The sequence below is a fragment of the Nyctereutes procyonoides genome, unplaced genomic scaffold (assembly GCF_905146905.1).
Source record: "Nyctereutes procyonoides isolate TBG_1078 unplaced genomic scaffold, NYPRO_anot_genome, whole genome shotgun sequence".
Lineage (NCBI taxonomy): Eukaryota > Metazoa > Chordata > Mammalia > Carnivora > Canidae > Nyctereutes > Nyctereutes procyonoides.
Genome location: NW_026575126.1, coordinates 10716140 through 10742144, shown reverse-complemented (window position 1 = coordinate 10742144; position 26005 = coordinate 10716140). Strand labels below are relative to the sequence as shown.

The window sequence follows — 26005 nt, the reverse complement described above, 5'->3', positions numbered from 1 at the left end:
TTTTCCCTTGTAAGTTAAGGACTTCTTTTGTTCTGCAGCTTTTTAGATTTTTCTTTATCCCTATATATTGCAATTTAACTACAATATGTCTTGGTGTTGGCCTGATTTTGTTGATTTTGATGGGAGTTCTCTGTGTCTCTTAGATCTGGATGTCTGTTTCTTTCCCCAGATTAGGGAAGTTTTCTGCTTATACGTCTTAAAATAACTTTTCTATCCTCTTTTCTCTCTTCTTCTTCTGGGATTCCTGTAACATAAATATTATTATGTTTGATGGAGTCAATTAGTTCCTTAATTCTTCTAGTGTTGCATAATACTTCTTTCTCTCTTTTGTTCATCTTCAATAATTTCCATTATTTTGTCTTCTAGGCCACTAATTAATTCTTCTGCTTCTTCCAGCCTTCTTCTTCCCTTGCTTATACCAACCCTGTTTCCAATCTTGTTAATTGTTTTCTTTATCTGATTGATTCCTTTATAACTCTTTTATTACCACAGTAAGGGTCTCACTGATGTCTTCTATTCTTTTCTCAAGCTCAATGAGTATCTTTATAATTGTTGCTTAAATTCTCTATCAAGCATGTTAGTTATATCTGTTTTGCTTAGATCTCTTGCCATGGCCTTATCTTGTCCTTTCATTTGGGATAGATTCCTGTCTTGGAATTTTGTCCAGATCTCCACATTCTTCTGTGTTTTAAATAAGCCAGTTATGTCTCCTGTTCCTGAAAGAAGAGGTCATGTAGTGCCCAGTGCCTGGCCCTTCAGAGACTGTCTCAGGTGTGTGCTGCATGTGCTCTGCTGTTTTGTTTTGACTGTGCTATCCTTCAGGCCAGTTGTCCACAGAACATCTTCTTGCCTGCTGTAGGTAGTGCTTGGTCTTTGGCCTGAATATGGTGAGTTTTAACTAGATGTCCTCTGGTCTACATGTGAAATGAGATCTGACACCACATCCATGAGAACTAAAGCCCTGGAGAAGGCTTTGGCCAGGAGATGTGGTGTGGCAGGGGTGTGTGCTGGTCTTCTGAGGGAGGACCTGTCACAGTGGTACTGAGGCAAGCTTGACTGACAAGGACAGGCCTGCCAGAGTTGAGGGTCTTGGGATTGGTATAAGCAAGTTAGGCTGCCAGTATCAACCTTGTGCTGCTTCACACGGGTGGCTCTGTGTTTATGCTGAAGAACAGGGGAAGGAAATGGTGCCAGCCAGCTCCTTTATTCCTAGAGAGGCATCTTTATGAATGCAGTCTCGCAAGGATGAGCTGCAAGAAGAACAAATAATCTCCCACTATGTGCCCCAGATGTTCTTCAGATTGCTATTACCACACTGTCTGCCCCCAAGCTACTTGACTGCCTCCTCTCCAGGATCAGCACAATGTCCTTCAGGCTCTATCCCAGCCAACCTGCTGACCTTTAAACTCCAGGCTTTAAGCTCCACTGGTTGCAAGAACTCATGAAATTCAGCCCCTGTCATTTTCTAACCAATGGCTTTTGGGAAATGTTCTTTTTGTGTTCTTCTGTGTGCTTCCCCCACCATCTCTACAACCATGGCTTCCTCCCCCTCCACAACACCTGTGATCTGTTTCTCCCCTAAATCATGTCTCCATACTTCCTACCTTCTCTGATGTAGCCTTTTCTCTCCAATAAGTTATGGAATTTGTTCTGTTGGTTTTCAGGGAGATTTCTGAATTAATATGTTTTAAAATAAACCTTCATTTGTATCTTGAATGTCCTGTTCTATCATTCCATTTAGTAAACAGACGTAGTCACGATTTTAAATTACATTGTTCACTCCCACCAATGATTGAAAGATCATGGCACAACATCTATAATAGCTCAAATATGCCCCAGGCTAAAGTGAATACCACAAAAAAATAATATTTACTTTTAAAGTACATTTGCAAATTCAATACAATTCCACTTTAATAAACTGTGCTCATTGGAAAATGAGAAAACATCCCTTTAAATTTACTCTGAGGAGAGAAATTGGCTGACAAGTCATTTGCATTCAAGGGAATCTTTAAATGACTAAACAGAAGCATTGAAGAATATTTCAGAAATGTAGCAATATTCAGCCAGAGGATTGGATCTACAAATGGGGCTTTCTCCAAGGATCAATTAATAGATTGAACAATTTAAAAACTTAACACTAAAGCAATATAAAATTACCTAACAGTAGGACAAGTTCTCAGATGTGAGTTTTCTCTAGAATTACCTCAAGATAATATTATTATCTATTACAGTGGCATTGAGGGTGGAAGTCACATGGTCTGAATCCCTATAACACAGGGATGGAAAGTAGAACTGTGACTACATTAACACTTGTTGAGTTGTATGTGGTTTGTATCCCATACATTGAGAAGAATAATGTCAAGTTAGAAGAATTGAGAAAGAGAGGGGAACAGGCAAGAACCTTTTGAACTTGGCCACAGCAACTTCTTGCAAGATACATCTACGAAAGCAAGGAAAACAAAAGCAAAAATGAACTATTAGGACTTAATCAAGATAAAAAGCTTCTGTACAGCAAAAGAAACAGTCAACAAAACTAAAAGACAACCTACAGAATGGGAGAAGATATTCACAAATGACATATCAGATAAAGAGATAGTATCCAAGATCTATAAAGAACTTATCAACACCCAAGAAACCAACAATCCAATCATGAAATAAGCAGAAGACATGAACAGAAATTTCTCCAAAGAAAACATACACATGGCCAAAAAGCACAGGAAAGAATGTTCCGCATCACTTGCCATCAGGGAAGTACAAAGCAAAACCACAATGAGATACCACCTGAAGCCAGTGAAAATGGCGAAAATTAATAAGACAGGAAACAACAAATGTTGGAGAGGATGTGGAGAAAGGGGAACCCTCTTGCACTGTTGGTGGGAATGTGAACTGGTACAGCCACTCTGGAAAACAGTGTGGAGGTTCCTCAAGAAGTTAAAAATAGAGCTAACCTTCAACACAACAATTGCACCACTGGGTATTTACCCCAAAGATACTGAGGTAGTGAAATGCCAGGACACCTGCACCCCAATGTTCATAGCAGCAACCTCCACAATAGCCAAACCATGGAAGGAGCCATGATGTCCTTTGACAGATGAATGGATAAAGATGTGGTCTATATATACAATGGAATATTACTCAGCCATAAGAAGAAGCAAATACCCACCATTTGCTTTGATGTGGTTGGAACTGGAGGGTATGATGCCTAGTGAAATACATCAGTCGGAGGAGGACAATCATCATATGGTTTCACTTATATGTGTAATATAAGAAATAGTGAAAGGAATTATAAGGGAAAGGAGGGGAACTGAGTTAGAAAAATTAGAGAGAGAGACAAACCATGAGAGACTCCTAACTCTGGGAAACAAAGGGCTGCAGAAGGGGAGGTGGGTGGGGATATTGGGTACCTGGGTGACTGGCACTGAGGAGGGCACTTGATGGGATGAGCACTGGGTGTTATACTATATGTTGGCAAATTGAATTTAAATTAAAAAAAGAAGAACTGGGCATCCCGGGTGGCTTAGTGGTTTAGCACCACCTTCGGCCCAGGGCGTGGTCCTGGAGACCCAGATTTGAGTCCCATGTCGGGCTCCCTGCATGGGGCCTGCTTCTCCCTCTGCCTGTGTCTCTGCCTCTGTGTGTGTGTGTGTGTGTGTGTGTCTCTCACGAATAAATAAATTAAAAAAAAATCTTTAAAAAAAAGAAGAATTGAGAGAGAATCTGAATGTATGTAACAGAAATAATAATTGAAGGAATCAGAAGTTATTTGAGTAAAAAAAAACAAGGAAACAAACTTTTATTAGAGATGTAATTTATCTCAAATATTTAAAGGACTATCATGAGGAAGGAGAAAATGTTCTGATTACTTCCACAGGATGAGGGATAAACATTCTAAAGAAGGCATATTTGCTCTGATGCTTGAGTATAATCATACATGCATATGAATAGTTGGCTTGTAAAGTATGAAAGGACAAAATGATGTGTCTGTTTTCATCAATTTTAGTGCATTTAATACCTTTCTTTTGTGTGAGTATATTCTGCTATAATTTTGGAAGGAAAATGTTAGCATATATTGCAACATAAGGCCTAACTTTTAATTAAATGTATCTAGTCATGAATGTGGAATTTTATAAGTGATATATTTACACATAGAGGTAGATTCATGGTGAAGGTAATGAAGCTTATGCTTCACTCACCTTAACTTTGCCAGTCTATGCAAAGGACCTGAGTTAATTTTGCAATTCTAATTTTATATTTTTTTTCTTAACATTGGTTCTTCAAATATTAACACTGCAGGTTCAACAAAAACTTGAATCTTTCTCTGCTCAGATGGTAGTAAGGCCTTCATATTTTGTATCATCCTTTCCTTTCTATCATCCTTTTTGTAAGAATCTAAGATTTTAATATTTTGGTACTCTTTTTTCATTGATTTGATTTATTTTATTCTCAATAATGTATTGATTAGATACCCTCTATTATATGTAGATTTGTGAGAATTAGCACTGTAAGTATGATTTGCCTCCCATTCATTATAGAAATGACAGAAAATATTGGAATAGGAGGCTAAAAAGTAAAATTTGACAAAGTTCTCTCTCTCAAATGATGTCTTTGAGTGTACGTGAATAATTAAGACTATTAATTTAAATATTTGGTTTAATCTAGCATTTTAGACAACTATAAAAACAGGGAAGAATAAAACACTGGGTGCTCTGATTCTGGAGTATAATCATACAGGCATATGAATAGTTTGCTTGTAAAACATGAAAGGACAAAATGATGTTCTGTTTTCATCAATTTTAGTACATTTGACAGCTTTCTTTTGTGTGAATGTATTTTGCTATAATTTTAGAAGGAAAATATTAGCAAATATTGCAAACAAGTGCTATTCTCTTCTAAATATTGTGTTCTCCTAATGTTAACAACAACAACAACCAAATACACAAATATGCTTGGAAATTAAGGGGCTAAGAGAGACTCTCAAATATGTCCAGGAAGTTCTAATGAGTAATTCATTAGGTTCAGAGATGATTTAGAGATGGATAAAATGGCAGGTTGAGTTCATCTTGAGATGCATAAGGAATCAATACAGAAAAGTAATAAAGTGGAACTGTTAAGAAAGAAAAAAAATGGTATTGAGGAAGAAAGCAGTAAAATCAAGAATGTATTATGAACACTATTTGTAAAGTGCTTTATAGTGTAGAAAAAACTCATAAACATTAGATAATAACAAACATATTACAAGTGAACTTCAACTACAAGGGATGTACTTTGTGAATTCACATTTTAAATCCTTTCTTATTGTAAATCTCAACATAATAGACCAACTCTCTACGTATATGGACAATGTGGACAAGTGAAGTCTCTAACCAATAATGCTGTGCCAAATTGATTGGTTTTAAGCCAGTGCACCAATAAGAAAACATGATGGGTGATCCATAAGGCTGAAAACTTTAGATTTCATCCCTTTATGATGAGAAGCAATGACTCTGGTTCTGCCAAGCATTGTTTTGAACAACATCTAAAATATCCATGAAAAACATTTCTAGTGAGATAAAAGTATGGTATAATCGATTCAGGAGTATAACTGAACAGCATAACAGCAAGTAGAGAATTAACAATGCCCATCTCCTAAAAAAGGAGTTTTAAATTTTTTTGAAAAAAAAAAAGAGTAAAGATAAATCCATCAATGAGTAAGAATGTTATTCATAACGGGTATTAAATATCTATGAAAAAGGGAGTAAGGATCATTGAAGGGAAAACATTTCCCATTTAAATTGTCAAGATTCTATATTAAAAGACTTTTTTGAGGAAATTCTTGCAAATTAAAACATTAATAAAAGTCTTCAAGACAGCTGACCCAAATTTTGAATGCATTTCAGAAGTATTTAGAAAATTAATACACCGTGGAAAGAAGCATCCTCAATTTCATCCAAAGGAGAAAAATTTCTCTTAAAAAAGACCACTTAGGATGTAGCTTTCACATTGTTTAACTTCACAGATGCCAAGTTGCTTTTAGAAAGCTATATTGCATTTGGTTTTGTGAATTTATTTTGGTGACCAGTGTGGTGAAGAGACTAAAATTAAGGCTCAATGTCAAGTGCTGCCTTGACGTGTAGTAAAGTTGGGAGGGCCTATGATGGCATGACTGCAAGTTTCCTCCACAGTCCTCCCACAGAAAGGGTCCTGTAGCCAAACAACCCTCATAAGGGGGGACCAGACACCAGTCCTGCTTACCCTTGAGTAGCACGTTTCAGTTTCCTACCGACCACTGAGTTATTCAGACAGGCCAATCACACCTTCCCACAGGAACCAACCAGGGTGTCACCTGACCTTCTTGATACTCCAGAGTTGGTCTCCGACAGCCCCTGGTGGTTCACTCTGTTTCCAAATACAACTTCTCTGTTGCCCTTCACCACTTTCAATGTCCTCCTCTTGTGAGGGTAGGTGTCTAATCAACTGCTATCAGTGACATTTGTCCGATGTCACGTGTCATGTGTTTGGCCATCTCCAGAGCCCTAGGGCAGAAAGCACTCCTCACCAGTGGTGTGAAAGGGTGAAAGGAAGGCTACAAAAGCAAACAAAATATGTTATTATTATTTTTATGATATGAAATTTATTTCAGGTAGAATCTCAATAACATGTATATAGGAAATAATATTTCAACTTATTTTGCAATTTTGCAATATCTTTCTAGAAACTAATGAGATTTTAAGTCGTAGGGTATACTTTATGAGGGGATATACTGAGGCAGAGTTAATATATATGGCTAAGCCACTTCTAGGGTAAATTATCCAGAAGGATATAGATCACAGGTCTTCTCACTTCAAAGTCTGTTTTCTTCTTATAATACTGAGTTGTCAGAGTAATACAGAGCTCTCACTATAAAAATCCATTTGCAGTAACAACCTAACACCAAACATGTATTTCACACATTTCTCCTAGTTTTCACTAAATTTCTTTCTTTGAATCTTTTCAACATTACTCACGGCAGTCAATTGGAGTCTTGTTTTAGTCAAGAATGCCTGCCTGCTACATAGAATTTTCTCTCAGACAAAAATCAAATAGAACCTTGAGATGACTATTCCCATCTTTCCACCATCTCTCTGGCTATGGTTCTACTGCAATATCATTGATTTTTCTAGTATTCAACCAAGATATAAATAGAACAGTAACTGTCAAATGCATACAATTCCTAACTCTAACTCTGTTCCCATGCTTATTAGAATTTGAGATCTTTCAGTGTTCCAGATTCCAGTTTTTGAAGGGCAAAAAAAACTAGAAATGTAGCCACTATTCATGTTTAAAAAAATTACTGTGGTGAACTGAGCATTCTTCATCTCTAAATAAAAAGTTTGAGATAGCTTTAATTTTCCTTTATACGGAGCATTTTTGTTTTGTTTTGTTTTGTTTGCTTCTCTTGATATTATGTTTGCATACTGCCATGAAAGTTAGGGTAGAAAAAGAGTCAAAAAAAAAAAGGACACTTGGATGGCTCAGCAGTTGAGCATCTGCCTTTGCCTCAGAGCATGATCCCGGGATCTGGGATCGAGTCCCGCATCGGGCTCTCTGTAGGAAGCCTGCTTCTCCCTTTGCTTGTGTCTCTGTCTCTCACTCTGTCTCTGTCTCTCTCTCTCTGTGTCTCTCATGAATAAATAAATAAATCTAAAAAATATATATATAAATAAAAATAAAAACAGCCATCAATTAAGCAAAATGTAACTATTCTGGATCTGTCTTTAAAAGGCAACATCTGTTTTTATGATTGGACATTATGGATTATTTTCAATGTACAGCTTTCTGAAATATTTATTTTCTTATGGAGGCCAACGGCTGATTTGAATATGATACATTTTTATTTCTCTTTTGTTTTATTTTTTATTGACTGTGATACATTAGAAACCACTTTAATGGGTACTTGTTCTGCTTTATAATAATTTCTTTAAGAGATTTGCTATTAACTAGGCTAACGTTAACATATTCATTGATGTATGTATTCACTGTTTAATTATTTATACCCAATAATACTGGATATCAGGGCAAAATTATAGTTACCTAGAAGTACAATTTATACTTCTAGTTCCTGCTATGGCGTTCACTGTGTAGTCTGGTTGTTTGAAAACAGCAACAAAAAAGCTATATTAGTGTCTTTTTAAGGTTGTAATGCAAAACTCAGTATATCTGTTTTAAATATTATTGCTAGACAAAAAAGTTATCAAAGCTGTTCTAAGGTAGCAGCAGAGCTTTGGTTCTTAATTTTGTTTATCCAAGTGGTGGATTGGACCCACCAGTTATCTGAGGCAAGTTTCTACTTGCTCACGTATATGCTCTATATTAGCTTGTGCAGTGTTGAGTGGCTTTCCTTTCAGGCACCTGTTTTATCTAGTGTCCTTTCCAGCCATAAGGTAACATGTCACCCAATTGCCAAAGCATACACATCGGCCCTTATTTGATAACAGATATTTTGTGAACTGTAGGTATTTCACAGAAAATGTAACCTTGGTTTCTCCACTTTTTAAGTTTTTCTTTCTTTTCTTTTTCATTCCTTCCTTTTAATTTTGTTGTGAGAAATAACATCCATGGAATTTTCGAGTCATGTTCCATTTATCTGCTTTCTATGTCCTAAGACTTATTTTAAAATCATATCAATTCATCAGACATGTTGCATACTTAGAATGAATGATTTTGGATTTTTAAAGGATATTCTTTCCTGAAGTTCACCGTGTAATCATGTGGTTATGGTATGTTGATGAAAATGTAATTATTGCCTCAATGCAGTGGTGTACCCCTTATGAGGCTCAAAATATGAAAACTGTGATTTGTTTTATTTTCTTGTAAATGTGATTTTTAAAAGTATTGCACATATTTATTTATGTTCTCTTAATTTTGCACCCATAGAATTCAGTTTCATGTATGCTCTCCCACCTGTTGATTAGGTCCTGCAGTTCCATTTCAGCATGGTCATTTCCCACCCTTATAGTCTATGAACTGTCTGTTTGATCATGTTGTTACCTTAACCTTAAGTTATTGGCTTAGTGCTCACTAGGAGAGGTAAGGGCAAATTTTAAGGAGAGGTATATCTTGTGCATGTTTTGGCAGCTGTACTGGTACCCGTACCTGGGGCTCTCTTGCCTTTACCTCCGGGAACGGGATGGAGGGTTTGTTACCAGCCAGATGGCAGACAATGCATTTCCCAAATCCCTTTCCATCATTTCCATTTTCAGGCCATTAACGTTATATGGTGATTTTTTTCTTCATTTTAATTTATATTTATAAAATCAGTGTGTAATGCTATCCTGGTCTATCTATTGCTAAATCTATAAATATCTATCTATCTATCTATCTATCTATCTACACTCATATACTCATCACACATATACACCATATGTAGATATACATCCAAAAATATACTAGACACATATACACTAGATAGATATATAATCACTATACTGCTAATACGTCTTCTTTATTTTTCCTAATATTGAAGAGAAGCTTCTGACATTTCAGTTCTAAGTATGATGTAGACATAGATTTTGGTAGATGCCATTTAAGGAGGTTGATGTTTCTTATTAAAATAGCAGGATGTCTGATTATAAATATGAATAATTTTACTGGACGATTTTTCTGTACCTATTGAAATCACATGTGTTTACTACTCTAATCTGATGTTATGGTGAATTACATTTATTGATTTCCTAGTGGTAAACTACCTGAGCATTTCTGGGATAAACACAGTTGTTCATTATTAGCCTTTTCAAAACATAGCGATGTATTAAATTTTGCTTATACTATCTAGAATTTTAGAATCTCTTATTATTGACATTAAAAGGTATTCTAACCCCCTAATTATTATTAATTTTTTTGCAAAGATTATAAATGTTTAGCGTTCAATAGATATCTCTTACAAATTTTTCTGGGCCTGATGGATTTTGCAGTGTGTAGAGTATAGTTATATTAGTACTGGTTCTACTGATTTAATTTTGTTAATGCTTACAGGCCTATTCAAATTTTTTACTTTTTCCCCTTGAGATAATTTTTAGTAATTGCAGGTATTTGTGTGTGTTGGGGGAACAGAGGTGGATTGTTGCTTCTGATTTTATGATTTATTTACCTGAAGTTGTCCATAGGATTATTTCATCATTTGAAAATCCTCAACTTTGGGGCACCTTTTTGGTTAGGGGGCCAGTTCTTGATTTAGGCTCAGGTCATAATCTCAGCGTCCTGGGATCCAACTGCACATCAGCTCCCTGCTGAGCAGGGAGTCAGCTTGAGCATTCTCTCTTGCTCGTCCTCTGCTCCTCCCTTTGCTCGCACTCATTCTCTGTCTCAAATAAATAAATCTTTAGAAATAAAAAAATATATAATAAAAATCCTTAACTCTATCTGCATTATGACCTCTTTTTAGCTACTAAAATTGTTCATTTTAAATTGTTCATTTTACCTATTTTTTCTTGATCAGTCCTAAAATATTTTTCCTATTAGTCCTTACAAATCATTAAATATAGGCTTTATTGATCCTTTCTATTTTGTGTTCATTACCATTATTTTCTGTTATCTTTACATTTTATTCTTTCATGTAGTATTTAGGCATATTTTATTGTTTCTAATATCTTAAGTTGGATGCTAGGCTTATTAGTGATCTGCTTTGCTCCTTTACTATAAACACTTAATGCTGATAATTCCTTTCTAGTGTATGTTCTCTTGGTAAAAGTCTTTCTGGTGAGTTTCAGTCCTTCCAATAGACTATCCTTACCCCGAAAAAAAAAACCCATTTTGCCTTAAAGAAAGCCATACCAGCATTCACTTAGTTGGTCTTTGCTTGCTCTTTTTCCTCTTTCCATTCTTTAACTTGCCAGCATTCTGGATTTTCATGTTAGATTGCTTACTATCAGCATATACCCGGGTTTTGTTGTTTTTAAGCCCATTGTGAAATGTGTCATTCAAATAAGGTTTTTTCATTTGTATTTACATTTCATTTAAGAATCAAATTCAGTACATTTGGATTTTGTATCTTATTTCTTTGCCCTTTATCCTTCCTTTTCAATGCTTTTTTTTTTTAATTTTTCTTGTGTTTTCAATTTACAGCTTTATTTTTAATTCTGTATTTCTCCTGCTACTTGATTATTTTTAATCTTTTAGTTTTTTATCCCTAGGATTTTTAGATCTTATTTGATCTACTTGTATCTATCTCAAGATAATTTCTCAGGATAACCTCCCCAAACATATAGGACTTGAGAACAATACTTTTCAAACGGATAGTGGTAAAGATTTTTTTTTTTCAATTTCCAATTCTTTGTGGACTGATAGATCTGTTAAATAAAATGGGCATGTTAGTAGAAAAGCGGAATGATAAAATGCACACTAAATACAAGGCTACTTTTTTGATTACTAGATATAACAGACATAAAATTATTCTGTCAAAATGCTTTTAAATTTCCTAAACTCTTACTCTCAATTTCAATGTACTTCTTGTCACAGATCAAGTACAAGACAGTTTGTGGACTGATACTGATCACGGAATGCAGCTTGAATGGCACTGACTTTGGATACTTTAATTGCGATCTGTTCTTTCTCTTTCTTGAAGAATTGTTGTCAGGTATCGAATATGATTTCAGTCTACCTTTTTTATTCTCATATTCCTATTATTTGAACTATTTCATGTAGTTAAGATTTATTCAGACTTATTCACACATTTCTCAATTTCATTGCCTACTTTTTTTTTTTTTTTTTAAATCTTAGACCTTCCTGTTGAGACACTATTTGTTCTTCTGAACTAACCCTTCTAAGATCTCCCTCAGTGAGGGTAGATTGGTGGCAAGTTCTTTGTCCCCAAGGTCTCTCTGTGTTCTAAAAACCCTTGGTGATACTTTAGTTTGGTATCTAATCCTAAATTGACAGTTTTCTCCTCCCACCAACCCTTTTTCTCAGAACTCTGAGGGTATTATTCTACTGACTGTTCACATTCACTGGGATGGTGCACATTTTGTAAGTAATCTTTCATTTCTCTTCGGCTACTTTGAAGTCGCTCTTCCCGCACCTGACATGTTCACGTATGTTCATAAAACGTCTTGGTGTGGAGTTTGTCGCTGTTTATTTTGCATGGAAGGACGTGTATTTCCTGAGCCTAGGTATTCTTATTCTTCATCAATCCTGTGAATTCCTCATTCACTGTATTTGCCAGTATCGCCCCATCGTATTTCCCATCATCCTCTGTGAATCACTTTAGAAAAACGAGACATTTTTATTCTGTCCTCCGTGTGTCTCAGCCTCTGCGCTTCCTTTGGAACTTCAGGTTTCCCAATTCCTTGAAGCATTTCACGTCCGAGAATCGTCTTCACAGTCGTGTGTGTGTGTGTGTGTGTGTGTGTTTCTGACACGCCACACTTCATCAGTGACGAGCCTTGGTTGCGGGGGGGTGGGGGTGGGTGGGGGGGGTGGGGGGGTGGAGAAATACCCACCTCAGGGGATCTTCCCCCAAACCAAGCGTTCCTCCGCGCAGATTTCCAGGAAACACTGTCGAGGACGAAATCCTGAGGGCAGCGCTCTGCCCCGCAAGCCGCAGGGCCGCGAAGGTTGCCCGGCACAACCGGGCCCGGTCAGCAGAGCTTCCACGCTCCCCTGGGCGCTCGCAGGAGCTCCTCAGAGTCCCGGCCGCGACGCCCCACACAGCAGGCGACGGGCCACGTGGGGCAGCAGCGCGGGCGTCCTCACGGCGGGCCGGGGCGGGGCGGGGCGGGGCGGGGCGGGACCTGAGCCCCGAGCCCCACGGCGAGGACCCGCTGCGCCTGCGCCGCCTTCCCCTCGCGCTGCTCTGAAGGCTGAACCTGGCTGCAGCCTCCTGCCGCCGGCGGCCTGAGGGGTGCGGATCTCCTGGTTCCCCGCCCTGGGGCCCGAGGCGCCGCTGCCGCTCCTTCACCGGGTGTAGCCCCGGGCCATGTGCCTCAGGCAACGCCACGGTCTCTGCGAGGAGCACCGCGCCCCTTGGGGGCCCCAGTGGGCCCCAGTGGGCTTCTGGCCCCCCCTCAGGACCCCCCTCAGGACCCCCCTCAGGCTTCCCCCCTGGGCTACGGCCCCCCTCAGGGCCCCCGAGCTTCTGACCCCCCCTCAGGCCCCCCTCAGGCCTCTCCCCCCGCCGCGCTCCTGGACCCCCCCAAGGCCCCCCTCAGACCTCCCCCCTGGGCTCCTGGCCCCCTCAGCCCCCTCCCCCCCACACTCCTGGACCCCTCAGGTGCCCCCTCAGACCTCCCCCGTGGCTCCTGGCCCCCCCTCAGGGCGCCCCTCAGGTGCCCCTCAGGCCTCTCCCCCCGCCGCGCTCCTGGACTCCCAAGGCCCCCTCAGACCTCCCCCCTGGGCTCCTGGCCCCCCTCAGCCCCCCTCCCCCCCCACACTCCTGGACCCCTCAGGTGCCCCCTCAGACCTCCCCCGTGGCTCCTGGCCCCCCCTCAGGGCGCCCCTCAGGTGCCCCCTCAGGCCTCTCCCCCCGCCGCGCTCCTGGACCCCCCAAGGCCCCCCTCAGACCTCCCCCCTGGGCTCCTGGCCCCCCTCAGCCCCCTCCCCCCCCACACTCCTGGACCCCTCAGGTGCCCCCTCAGACCTCCCCCGTGGCTCCTGGCCCCCCCTCAGGGCGCCCCTCAGGTGCCCCCTCAGGTCTTTCCCCCCCACTCCTGGCCCTTCCAGGGCCCCCCTCAGACCTCCCCCCTGGGCTCCTGGCCCCCCTCAGCCCCCCTCCCCCCCCACACTCCTGGACCCCTCAGGTGCCCCCTCAGACCTCCCCCGTGGCTCCTGGCCCCCCCTCAGGGCGCCCCTCAGGTGCCCCCTCAGGTCTTTACCCCCCCACTCCTGGCCCTTCCAGGGCCCCCCTCAGACCTCCCCCGTGGCTCCTGGCCCCCTCCTCAGGTGCCCCCTCAGGCCTCTCACCCCCCCCGTGCTCCTGGGACCCCCAGGGCCCCTCAAACCTCCCCCCGTGGCTCCTGGCCCCCCTCAGGTCTCCCTCCCCCCACGCTCTTGGGCCCCCCCAGGGCCCCCCGGGGCTCCTGTCTCCCCCCTCAGGCCCCCCTCGCACTCCTGGGCCCCCTCAGGTCCCCCCCTCAGACCATCCCCCCAACCCCCGCAGTCCCGGCCCCGCAGGTGCACCCACGAGGCGGCCGGACCTCGAGCGCAGCCGCAGCCGCAGCCGCAGCCGCAGCCGCACACACCGCGGGTTCTCCCACGAGGAAGCATTACGTGATTTTTGTTCACAGTTTATCTATTGAATTAGTCTTCGACTCTTTGCGATATCTCACATTGTCTTTAATTCTGCAGGTATTTGCTTCCATCTCTTACTTGTTTAAGCGTCTTAGAAGTCCGTTCTTATTCTCTTGCCCCCGCCCCCGAGGGCCCCCCGGGCCCCCCGGACTCCGGTCCCCCCTCAGGTCCCCCCTCTGGCACCGCCCGCGCCCCCCCGCCCCGCCCCCGGTGGGGGGGGCAGGAGCGCGGGTGGGGGGAGGCCTGAGGGGGCCCTGAGGGGAGGGACCGGGACCGGGGTCGGGGAGGCCTGTCCTCCATCTAGTCCTTCCACTGTCAGAAACCCAGAAACCCAGGGATTCGCATTTCCCGTCTTGGTCGTGCAGAATGGCCCTGGTGGTGCCATGTTTGTTGGACTTTCATAATTTTGGGCTGTGAGTTGAGGTTTGGTGGGCTTGTTCTGTGGGAATCCTGTGGGGCCACGTTTGGGCCATATTTTGAAAGATAATTTTTTAGAATATAGATGCCTTGGAAATGTCCTTAACTCATGATTATTTTGATATAACTGTGGTTGGTTGGTTTTCTCCCTTTTTTCTTTTCTTTTCTTTTCTTTTTTCTTTTCTTTTCTTTTCTTTTCTTTTCTTTTCTTTCTTTTCTTTTCTTTTCTTTTCTTTCTTTTCTTTCTTTCTTTTCTTTTCTTTCTTTTCTTTTCTTTCTTTCTTTTCTTTTCTTTTTCTTTTCTTTTTCTTTTTTTTTTGCAAGGTGCATGGCACAAACCTGATGACCAAAACCGTGATGTGAGGGCAAGTGTGTATTTGTAAATCCTACGGGCTTGTTCCCACCCCAGCACAGGCCAAGCCAGATAAGTGTCTTAGCCAGGTTTGCTTATTGGCTTATTTTCTTTTAGAGTTTCTCCCAGGATAGGTCACTTTTTCCTGGTCTGGAAAGGGGAGTTACAGAGAAGTCTGATTCGACCCACCCATCCACACACACACACACACCCAACACTCCCATCACATGGGCCGAAGTTCGTCACAGATATTTTCTAGTAAAATTTGATTTCTGATGTTGGTAGAGATACTAGCTTTTAGCCGACCATTCTGGCTTTCACTTTTCTCTTTGATTTCTCCTTAGGTGTTTTTCTTACTTGGGGTGGGGTTGGACTTAACTATACATTTAAAATAACGTTTACTATATCTTTTTTCCAGGATTTCTGGCTGTATTATAGTGAGATATTGTTCAGGCTATTTATCTTGCCATAGTGTTATTTGAAATGTAAGCATATGGGCCAATTCACGTTCTCTTTTCTTTCCGTACTCTAGTCATACTTTACATCTTTCAGTCACTCTAACTTCTTTACTTTCCAACCCATACTGTTTTGGTTAGGGTAGGATTAAGCATACTCCAGCTGTAAAAATAAACTCCCAAATTTTGGTGCCTAAAAGAGAGTAGATGCTTTTTGTTTACTCATCTAACAACCCGATGTGGGCGTTTCTTGCTGGCAGGTGACTTTCCTTCATGTGGTATTTCAGGTATCCGGGCTCCTTCCATCCCAGGGGTCAACCAGGGAATAGAAATGACACACACCACTTTCATCAAACTTCTTGGATGGGAGTTAGTCCTGTAACCACCTGTGGAGGCAGAAGAAGCAGAAGAAACACTCCCTTCCCAGTCAGGGCTTTATCTAATGAAGATGGCACGTTACAGTGAAGGCAAACTCATTGTTGATGTACAGATACTCGTTTCTGTGACAGATGATTTGTGTGTGATATTCCCTGTGCCTGGACAGTTCCCTCCCTTACCTTCTCTAATTGACACTGTTTTGTGCTTCGTCACCCAATCCCAATCTAAGAAATCCTTTCCAGATTAAGTGGGGGTCCCTTACCTTCTCTAATTGACACTGTTTTGTGCTTCGTCACCCAATCCCAATCTAAGAAATCCTTTGCAGATTAAGTGGGGGCCTGGAAAAATAACCTCAGAAATCCTTCACTCCTTCTTAGCACTTATACAGTTGTAATTGATTTAATGCCTGTGCAATGGTTTCCTCAGTCTCCAACTCTCCTGCTTAAACCAGCTCTGTAAAGGAAGAGCTCATCTCTTTCCCAACCCTTCTGCTCCTCCCCACAACATGATATCACTAGTTCCTAAGTGTCTGGCAATTTGTGAACACACGATAACTCTGTGTTAATAGGTTAAAAAAATAAATTGAGTTTTGTATAGAATGATCAACAAATTTACAGTGGAAACCATACCATTCAGTATCATCAAACTCTTCAGTGCTTATCTTGTATAAGTTGATAATCCACCCACAAGGGATTTATGAAGATTTGCTCAACAGAGCGGGTCCTGTGGCAAAACCGAATACATATTCTGTCATTAGGCATCTCATATCTGCGTGAGGGGTGGGGTGTGAGGCGTTTCTAAGCTGGGGCATTAAAACTCTCCTCTAAAACATTGAAAATTAGTCAAGTATAGGTTACGACAAGATATGTCAGGTTTTCCCTTTGCAGGTTGCACACAATTTTGTTTATGCATTTCCTTAAACTTGTAGAATCCAGGACACAAACCATAGTAGGCAATACCATTTTAGAATGTAACATACGGAGGTCTCTCTAGCCTCTTTTAGAAGTCAGTGGATTGAATGTCAGTTTTTTTTTAAACTTTCACATTCATTAAGGTGCCTCGTTTTTCTTGACTTTGTCCATTAACGTTTATCCATATGCCTTTGCAATAACTAGATTGTGGAAAGATAACAAGTGTTGTAATAATAATCCATTGTTTGAGGTGCTTGCAGTTGTCTTAAAAATTAAAGTGTTTTGTTTTTTTTTCCAAAAAAAAAAAAATTGTTTCCTGCAACTGCCCTCTTTCCTTGTACACATTCCCCAAATTGGAATAGGCTTCTGCCAGAAGGGGGTTCTGTTTAATTGCCAGAGTGCTAAAGTGAGCAGATCTGTCCAGCTCTGAGGAGGTTGCCACAAATACTATATTTTGGCTTTTCTCTTAGAGACATACACGTTTCCTATATCTTTTTACTCTGGAAACCATATTCCCTACCTATTAGAATAAAGCTCGTTCCATTTAGATATCCCACAAAAGGGATATCATACAATTAAATATGCACTTGGTCCTATAGTCATTATATCAAGTGGAGGGTTTTTATGTGCTCATTCATTCTCTAATTTCAAGTATAAAGATCAAAGGGATTTTTTTCCCTGTAAAATATAATAAAATTATATACTTCTTAAATAAAGTGAACGTTGAGGTACATGTTTTTTTTGAGGTACATATTGTTTCATTAAAGAGAGTAATATGTCAAATATGCGTTAGTATATTTTCTTCAAATATGTTTTTAAAAACCTGATAGCTATTATGTTTATGAGCTTTTATTTTTACTTTGTAAAGTTTTTCTTCTAAGTCTTATTCTTTTTTTTTTTTAATAGGTTTCCTGGCTTTCCTTTGGAGCTGTTTGCTTCCATGCTGCTAGATTCCTCCAAACCAGGTAAAAAGAAGGCAATGAACTATTTTTGAACTTTCTTGGTAGAAACTTAGTTTTGTTGAAATGTTTGCACAGCTTTTATCTGACTCTTTAACATACATACACCACTATTCGCCAGTGCTGTATTCTTCATCTTAAGTTAGTCTTGGTAAGTGGTTGCTTATTGCTGCTTCATTTTTTTACCTATGTGGTTTTGCTTTGAATGTATGTTTTGTTTTGTTTTTTTTTTTTCTTTAACCATTCAGTTTGGCTCTGAATTATATCAGGAGAGCAGGCTTTTAGTAATCAAGGTCAATAGGAATCTCTACTCCTAATAAGTCATATAAAGCCTTTGCTGTGTGCTATTCCACAGGGCAGAGTAGAAGCTGTTTTATTGACCAGACTTTCCTAAGGGGACCTTGTAGCATTTGCGATTTTTGCCCTCAGGGGCTGGTAAAAGAGACCTCTGCTACTCTTTTAATCAGTACCAGAATCAGCAATTAACCTATAACTGTAGCTGGTGTCCTAGAAATGAGGCAATGTAATCTTTTCTCATTACTTCTTATGGGAAAATTGCTTTTGACATATGTGCTTTAAGGTTGCTCACACTTTTCAAGAAATATCCTTTTAGCCTATGCCAGTCAGTACACATATTACCTCTTCCATAGATGGTCACATTTCAGCTTATCTGACCTAAAGTGTTCTGCATTGTATTGTGCCTTTGTGCTTTTGAGGGTGCCCTATGCATATTTCTATCAGAATACTTATCACAGTGTTGTATAATCATTTTACTCTCTTGACTGTAAATCTTCTGAGACAGTATTTATCAGGAAATTTAAGTTACTAGGAAAGCGACTGGTTCTTCATTAATAATGGCATTTCAGATCAGCCTTAGGAAACAAGATAGTCTCTGCACAATGAAGAGTTCCCAGCACATAGTAATCTCTCAATAAATATTTCTCAAATAACATTCTTTTTTTAAATTTATTTATTCAGAGAGAGAGAGAGAGAGAGAGAGGCAGAGACACAGGCAAAGGGAGAAGCAGGCTCCATGCAGGAAGCCCGATGTGGGACTCGATCCCAGGTCCCCAGGATCACACCCCAGGCTGCAGGCAGCGTTAAACCACTGCGCCATCGGGGCTGCCCATCTCAAATAACATTCTTAATAATAATACCTAATGGGGGTACCTGGGTGGCTCAGTCATATAAGCGTCTAACACGTGATTTTGGCTCAGGTCATGGTCTCATGAGTCATGGGATCAACCCTGCATAGGGCTCCATGCTCAGCAGGGAGTTTGCTTGTATTTCCCTCTCCCTCTGCTCCCTCCCCCTGCTCGCCCACTCTCTCTCTCTCTCAAATAAATAAATAATTTCTTTAAAAAATAATGACACCTGATATACAACGCTTCTTTTATGATAGGCATGATTCTGAATTGACTTATATTGATTCATGTAACCCTCAAAACAACTTTAGTAGCTAGGGCTATTATTTTCTCCATTTTACAGACGAATAACTGATGTAAAAAGGGGTAAATACATTTCCAAATGGCACACAGTCAGGAAGTGATAGTCCCATGAGTCGTATCTGGTCAGTCTGGCTCCCAAGTCCATCCTCCTCACATCACTGTAGGAAAAAGGTTCTGCAGAAAGAAATTACTTGCTGATGAAACATTTTCACATATAAGAGGAAGAAGTACTTATACTTACACAAAAGACTGGCATGAAGTATGAATATATGTTCTTAGAGGGCACATGAGAGGTAAAGGAAAAGTTATTTGCATTCCCGCACATTTTCCATGAACCAAACTGTATATCATTTTTCTAGATAAGTTTATGAATAAAATGAAGCCTTTTTATGTTTAATATCTGGAATTAAAAGACTCAGTGCATAATTAGAAGTGATGAAAAGACCTCCAGTTCTTAATGTTGGACTATTATAAGTTTTGGGTAGTATCTAAATTAATATTACCATGATAATAAAATACTACAAGAGTATAAAGATATGCATCATCAAAATTTTCTCATTAATGAATCATGTTTTAAGCTATCATACTAATGAAATGAGACTTAGGGTAAAAATATCAGGAAATAGTATACTCTTGATAATTAGACAAAAGATGTATGTAATAGACTGTGATACATTTTGTAATTCACTTTAAAACCTTTTATTTTCAAAAAGCCTTGAAATACAACTCCAATTGCATTAGAAAACATTTACAAAATTTAGTTTAAAATATGTTACCTTAAAATTTGTAACGCACCTCAATAAACTTTAACAAAAAAATGGAACAAAGCTTATAGACATACCTAAAAATTGAGTTTGAGATATAGTATGCTGATTTGGCATGTGCATGTTCCTATTAAATAACGTATTCTGGTTAAAAAATTGTTTACTGCATAAATGGGTTCTCCACATAAAATTCTAAGGAAAAAAAATCAGCCTTTTGATTTGGTTTTAGGAATTATTGCAAGAATATTCATCTTAGAGCTGCTCTCCCACTGAAATTTAAATTTTCGTGTGCAATCTATGTTTCCCAAAGGAAAAGCTACTTGAAATGGATTCCTAATTTTAACAAAGTTTTTGCTTTGTTTTAAAGTTTGACTGAAATTGGCAACTTAAAGTACCTTATTTTATTTCATTATGGGTAAGCATAAATAAGTGTACTGAAAAGTATAAGACTATAATGATCTATTTGTTCAGATGTGGAGCATTATTTAGTAGCCTTTCCCCCAAAACTGCCTAGCTTCAAATAATTCTCTTTCTATCCCTTTTTCCCCCTCATCTCTGTATTATTTCAAGCTTATATTTTAGATTTATAGAATTTAACATTAAAATACTTAGATAATATATTTTCAATTTTGGTTTGTTTTTGTGTGTGTGTATTTGAATTTAAGATATATAAAGGTGAGTACCACTAACGCTACCATTTTTAGATTTCGTTTTGAATTACATATTCAAAAACTTAGAAGTAAGAACCAAGATATGTCTTCTTTCCTAAGAATTGTAGACTCTGGGCTTTTCTGGAGAGACTTTTTAGCATGAGATATGCCATAATCCCTTAAATTATTTTCCACAATCACTGAAGCACATGCATTTCTGGGTCATTGTACATTTTCCAAGTGTTTTGCAGACTCTTCATAGATTATCCAGTGAGGAGGAATAGTTTTCAATTTGACAGTTATGGGATTGCAGTGCTACTGTTTGGTAATGTAAGGATAAATTACAATCTCATTTACACCATGTTCTTTTCCTTATGACTCCTGTGGTCTTACTTCCTTTAAACAAGGTATACCTGTATCTATGACTTCCTGAAAACTCAATTTCTATTATGATGACACTCTTAGAATTTCTTCATGTGGAATTTCTCATAGTCTTTAAGAATACCATTATTTTAAGACCACCACAATGTTTTAAACTTATCCTTGTAGAAATTGTGTCAATTAAACATAAATACCAGAAGTTCACCTACTTTGATTCAGTGGGCACAGTCTTCAATGACTGTAAAGAGGATTGTTACGGCATGAGCTGGGGAGATGTGATAATTCTCCACAGTTACAAAATGTGATTAATTTAGGAAGCCATGCATCTAAATAATAGAGGCTGGTCAGATTCCTTAGAAATCATAGGGCCTAGTCGAGATGTTCTCTCAGAGGTAGTAAATGGAATGCCTTTCCATGTAACCCAAGTCTGTTATTAAATTCAATTAAATTCAATACACTATATAATAGTTTTCATTATAGTCTACTCAGAATTGCAGAGGGTAAATTGACAAGGTCAATGGTATGTGTATTTGTTCTTTAAACTTTTCTGCAGCTTTGAGAATATCAAATAAAAATTTAACTAGTACCAAACCTATTATAGATTAGTACAAGCAATAAAGTAAAACTGAGTAAAGTCTACATAGTCCGTAATTTATGAGTATGCGATTAAGTACTCCATAACTACGTGGTAACTTTCAGCAAATACATGGATCTCTAATCCTTGTTTTGCTTATCTGTTAAATGAAAATAGTAAGAGTATCTCCTTCACAGGATTTTTCCAGAATTCTGATAATATTATTAAGACAATTGTTAATATTAAATGAAATATTGTATATAAATTACTAAGCAGAGTAGCTAACAGTTGTTTACTAATTAGTCAATAATTACTTGGTAATTATAATGATTTACATATGCATTTATAATTTATCAGCTGTATATAGTTTACAAAATTGAATTCTTTTAACAAGTTAGGTAGCACAAATCTTTCATTTATTTTGCAGTGTAGTATATTGAGGTTCAAAGAGTTGAATCAGTTGCACAATCACATAATTAGTAGATAGAACTGTAATTTGAACCCATTCTTTATGATTTTAAAAACGATGCTGGGGACAAATGCATTAAATTATTTTTAAAATCATACTTCAGAAAATATCTATATTACAAAGCAATCTTATAATGTAAAAATTCTAATTTAACTTCTTCTGAATGTTCATCTTTTTTTAATATTTTATCTATTTATGCATGAGAGACATAGAGAGAGAGGCAGAGACACAGGCGGAGGGAGAAACAGGCTCCCTGTGGGGAGCCTGATGCAGAACTTGATCCCAGGACCCCGGGATCACACCCTGAGCCAAAGGCAGCTGCTCAACCACTGAGCCACCCAGGTGCCCCTGAATGGCCATCTTATTCAAAATCCTGTATAAAAAGGATAAATTAAAAAAAAATAATAAAAAAAATAAAAAGGATAAATTATCTTATGTAGAGATGTCAAATTTTTCAAGTTGTATTTTGTTGCCTTGAAAAGTTTTGGAGAGTCTTCTACTTGCTCCTCACAGACCTGGTTTTGCGTCTTGGATCTACCAGTGATGAGGCATTTGTGTATTGGCAATACTTAAAGAACAAAGCAGAGTCACTGTTTTCATTAAGCTTATAGTATCTGGCACAATGTAGAGATTACAAGCTATAATTACTGCTCCCTCTAGAAAATATTTCAGGTGTTGAAGTACAGAATTTGTTAATTTCTATTCAGTTTTCTAATATCAAGGTGAATTTTACATTTAATGACTACATATTCAGTATAGTAAATACTTTTGGAGGTATATTCATTTCATAATTGCATTTTTCATGTAATGTAAGTAATGTAAATGGGTGAGATCATCTAACTCAGCCTCTAGCACTTTAAGTTTTACATCTTAAAACTTGGAACTGTCCCAGTGACTCAGAGCTCATCCATTCCTTATTCCAAACAATGCTGTCCTTTGCTTAGGACCAAACGGGTACCCCTGTGACTTTCTTAGGTTGTTCATGCAAAATGTGTCTATTCCTTGTTTAATTTTCTATTTTCCAAGATAAAAGTCTTTGATTTCTTCAACTGTTTTTAATGTGGCCTAATCTGAGAAGCATCTCATGATGCTTCGTCTTTTTCTAAAAGTGTTTCCATTTGTCTATAAGAGTTCTACTTCTAGTAACCAGCCTCAGAGTCATGGGGCAGCTGTGACACTGGAATTAGGTTCCTGACATTTTTCTGATTTAAGTAGCAGTAACAACTTTCTGACCTTAGGATAGGACTGAAAGAGGAATGACTTAAATGCTAGTGGCAGAGTCCCTGACTTTTCCTTTTCTAGTCTGATCATTGCTCCAATAAACCCTTAAATTCTGACCATTGTTCCAATAAGCCCTTAAATTCTTAAAATGCCTCATTTTCTTCTCTTTCACTGAACCCTAAATTATCAGTCTGTAAAATGTGTATAGGTTCTAAACCATAGTGTTTAGCACTTACTACGTTAAGTGTGAGTACTTTAAAAACTTTAATTTCACAAGCATCCCTGTTACAAATCATTTTAAAAAGTAGTGGAAGTACGTATTTTTAATATGTTTGATCAGAGAAAATAAGTTGAAGAACAACACCTTCTTATGTGTAAATTCATTTAACATAATATTTATTGAAGGTCTGTTATGTTCTGAAAATTGTGAACATGATGGTTAGCAAAATAGACACAGCTCAAATCCTCATATATTCCATTTCAACGGAAAATGCACTCCACAGAAACAGAAATAAATGAATTAGGGACAGATTTTTACTTTCTGAACAAGATTAAATTTCTCATAAACTGGAAAATCTAATGACTTTGTTGATTTTAATACGAATACACAAGCGGGCCTATTTGTATGTGTGTCACTGATTCAGTGACACTTATCTTTCCTATTATAGGTATAGTCAATCACCATCATACTGGCAATTGTGGGCTTTCTACAGAGATTTCTTCTTGACAACCCAACACCTACAACTTCATATTTCACAAGTGCAAAGATGACTTTTTATATTTTAATGATCTCTCCTTGCCTTCTTTAGTGATACATATCATTCAGCACTATTGATGATGCTTCCTTGGATTTCTGGATAATACTTTCATGGATTTCTTATCTGATTATTGTTTGGGAGTCAGAGAACTTGTATCCATTCTCTTTCTCCATCATCTCCTGTCCTCCTGCAGCAATGCCACTTGTCTTGCAAGCAGCCCAGTGGCTAGAGATTTTTTTTCACTTTGCCTTCAATAAAGGCATAATTCTACTCAACCTTCAGTTAAAATCGGTGCTTTGGTTTAGGGTCATAGAGAATCTAGGTTCCTCAATACTTGGGGCTCATGGTTTATTGTACAAACAAATCGGGTATTTAGAGTTCAGGCCCATTCTGAGATATTTCAGATGTCAAAAGTTAAGTCAAATTTTGTGGCCTGACCTCAGGACCAATAACATTTTTGCCTTTAATGTGGAAGTGTGTTTTGAAATTGAAAAAGAACAAAACAAAACAAAACAAAAATATTCCCAAAAATATTTACAAGGGATTTTTTTGGATTTAACTAATTTTTAAATTAGATATTGTAAATTTACCTAAAATAATAATTCTTTGCATTGTATGCAGTGAAGTGGTTGGCCTATATGTATAGTCTGTGGTTCCCAGTAAAACTATCTCAAATTAAGCTAACAGTGAGATAAATGGGGGTAGAACATTCATATGTCTATGGAGAAAATGATAATGGAACATTGAATGGAAAGTGACAGAAACCAAGGATTTGAGTATTTTCTTAAACATACCTAGTTTGAGATTATTTAATCTGGTATATTAAGTCTTGCTTCCAAGAGGTTTTTTTTTTTTTTTTTCATATCTGCCATCTGAATCATTAAATTTCCCCCCTTCCTCAGGAATAATTTCCCTGTTTTTCCTATTTATGCTGAGCCTCAGATTTGTGTATAAACTTGACTGCACAGGGAGTTGGATATCAGATATGAGGGCAAAATTGGGCCCATAATGGGTATTGAAATAAAAAGAATAATGAATTGAAAACCTGTGTACTTAAATGTGTGTTTTCCATTTCTGACTGAAAATGCTTCTCAAATGAAAGCCAATTTTCTTTTTATGAACTGAACTCATAATTAGGCACTTGAATTATAATAGTCATAGAAATGGTAGTTATAATATAGACGTATTACATTTGATTAGATTTTGCACAAGGGAAATTCTCCTTTGTATTAACTGGGCATTTAATTCCAGCTTCACAGAAGGTAACTTTGAAATTGTAGGCTGAGGACTGTGTCCTGCTCAAACGCTCTGGCTTGATCATGGCAGCCCACGGAGCATCAGGACCAGCCACTGAAGACTGTTTGATGCAAAAATTGTCATTTCAATTTTTCTGGGTTTCGTTTTAAATTCCTTTTTTAATAGTGTGGTTCCATTGTCCATGGCATAAATCTGGGGGCAAGATTTGCATTTAGAATGCTATCAAATACACTGTTCCTTCGGGTATATGAAGGAGGGTACCCTCTACCAATTCACATAAATCAAGATAAGAATACTAAAAGCAAAGCAATTTGATTAGGTACTAAATTCAAAACATTACAAGATTGTGGTCTAACAGCCACTAGGAACTTAAGTCATCCTGCATCTATAGCATTGTCTAGTGTGGAAAATTAAAATGACAGTTTTAAGAGATAAAGGCAATCTTATTCCTATTGAGCTTTAGGGTTCATGCCAGTTTATCTTGGTTATGAGGTGTAATGTAATATTATATACACATCTACTATAAACATTCGGACTTTTATAGACATGTCAAAAGGGTACCACTTGATGTAAAATAAAATAAATTACAACCTTGTAAAAAGTTCCATGGTTTACTCTAACCAGAGGTACACTCTTTCTCCACCCTTTCTGCCATCTTAAATCCCCAGGAGAAACTGAAGAGAAACAACTGTAAATTGTACTTTAAGGGTTGTCAGAGCAATAATATATAGTTTTCCAATGTCAGGGATCAAAATCTACCTCTGCTTTTTGTT

General features: G+C 38.6%; 1 long non-coding RNA gene across 1 annotated transcript in view; it reads left to right on the top strand.

The window, feature by feature from the left end:
• Nucleotides 1–17716, top strand: part of LOC129519083 (uncharacterized) — a 154569-nt gene extending 136853 nt beyond the window's left edge. Inside the window, exon 3 of the long non-coding RNA XR_008666345.1 lies at nucleotides 17658–17716. This is a non-coding gene — a long non-coding RNA (uncharacterized LOC129519083). The remainder of the gene's footprint in view (nucleotides 1–17657) is intronic.
• Nucleotides 17717–26005: the final 8289 nt, after the last annotated feature.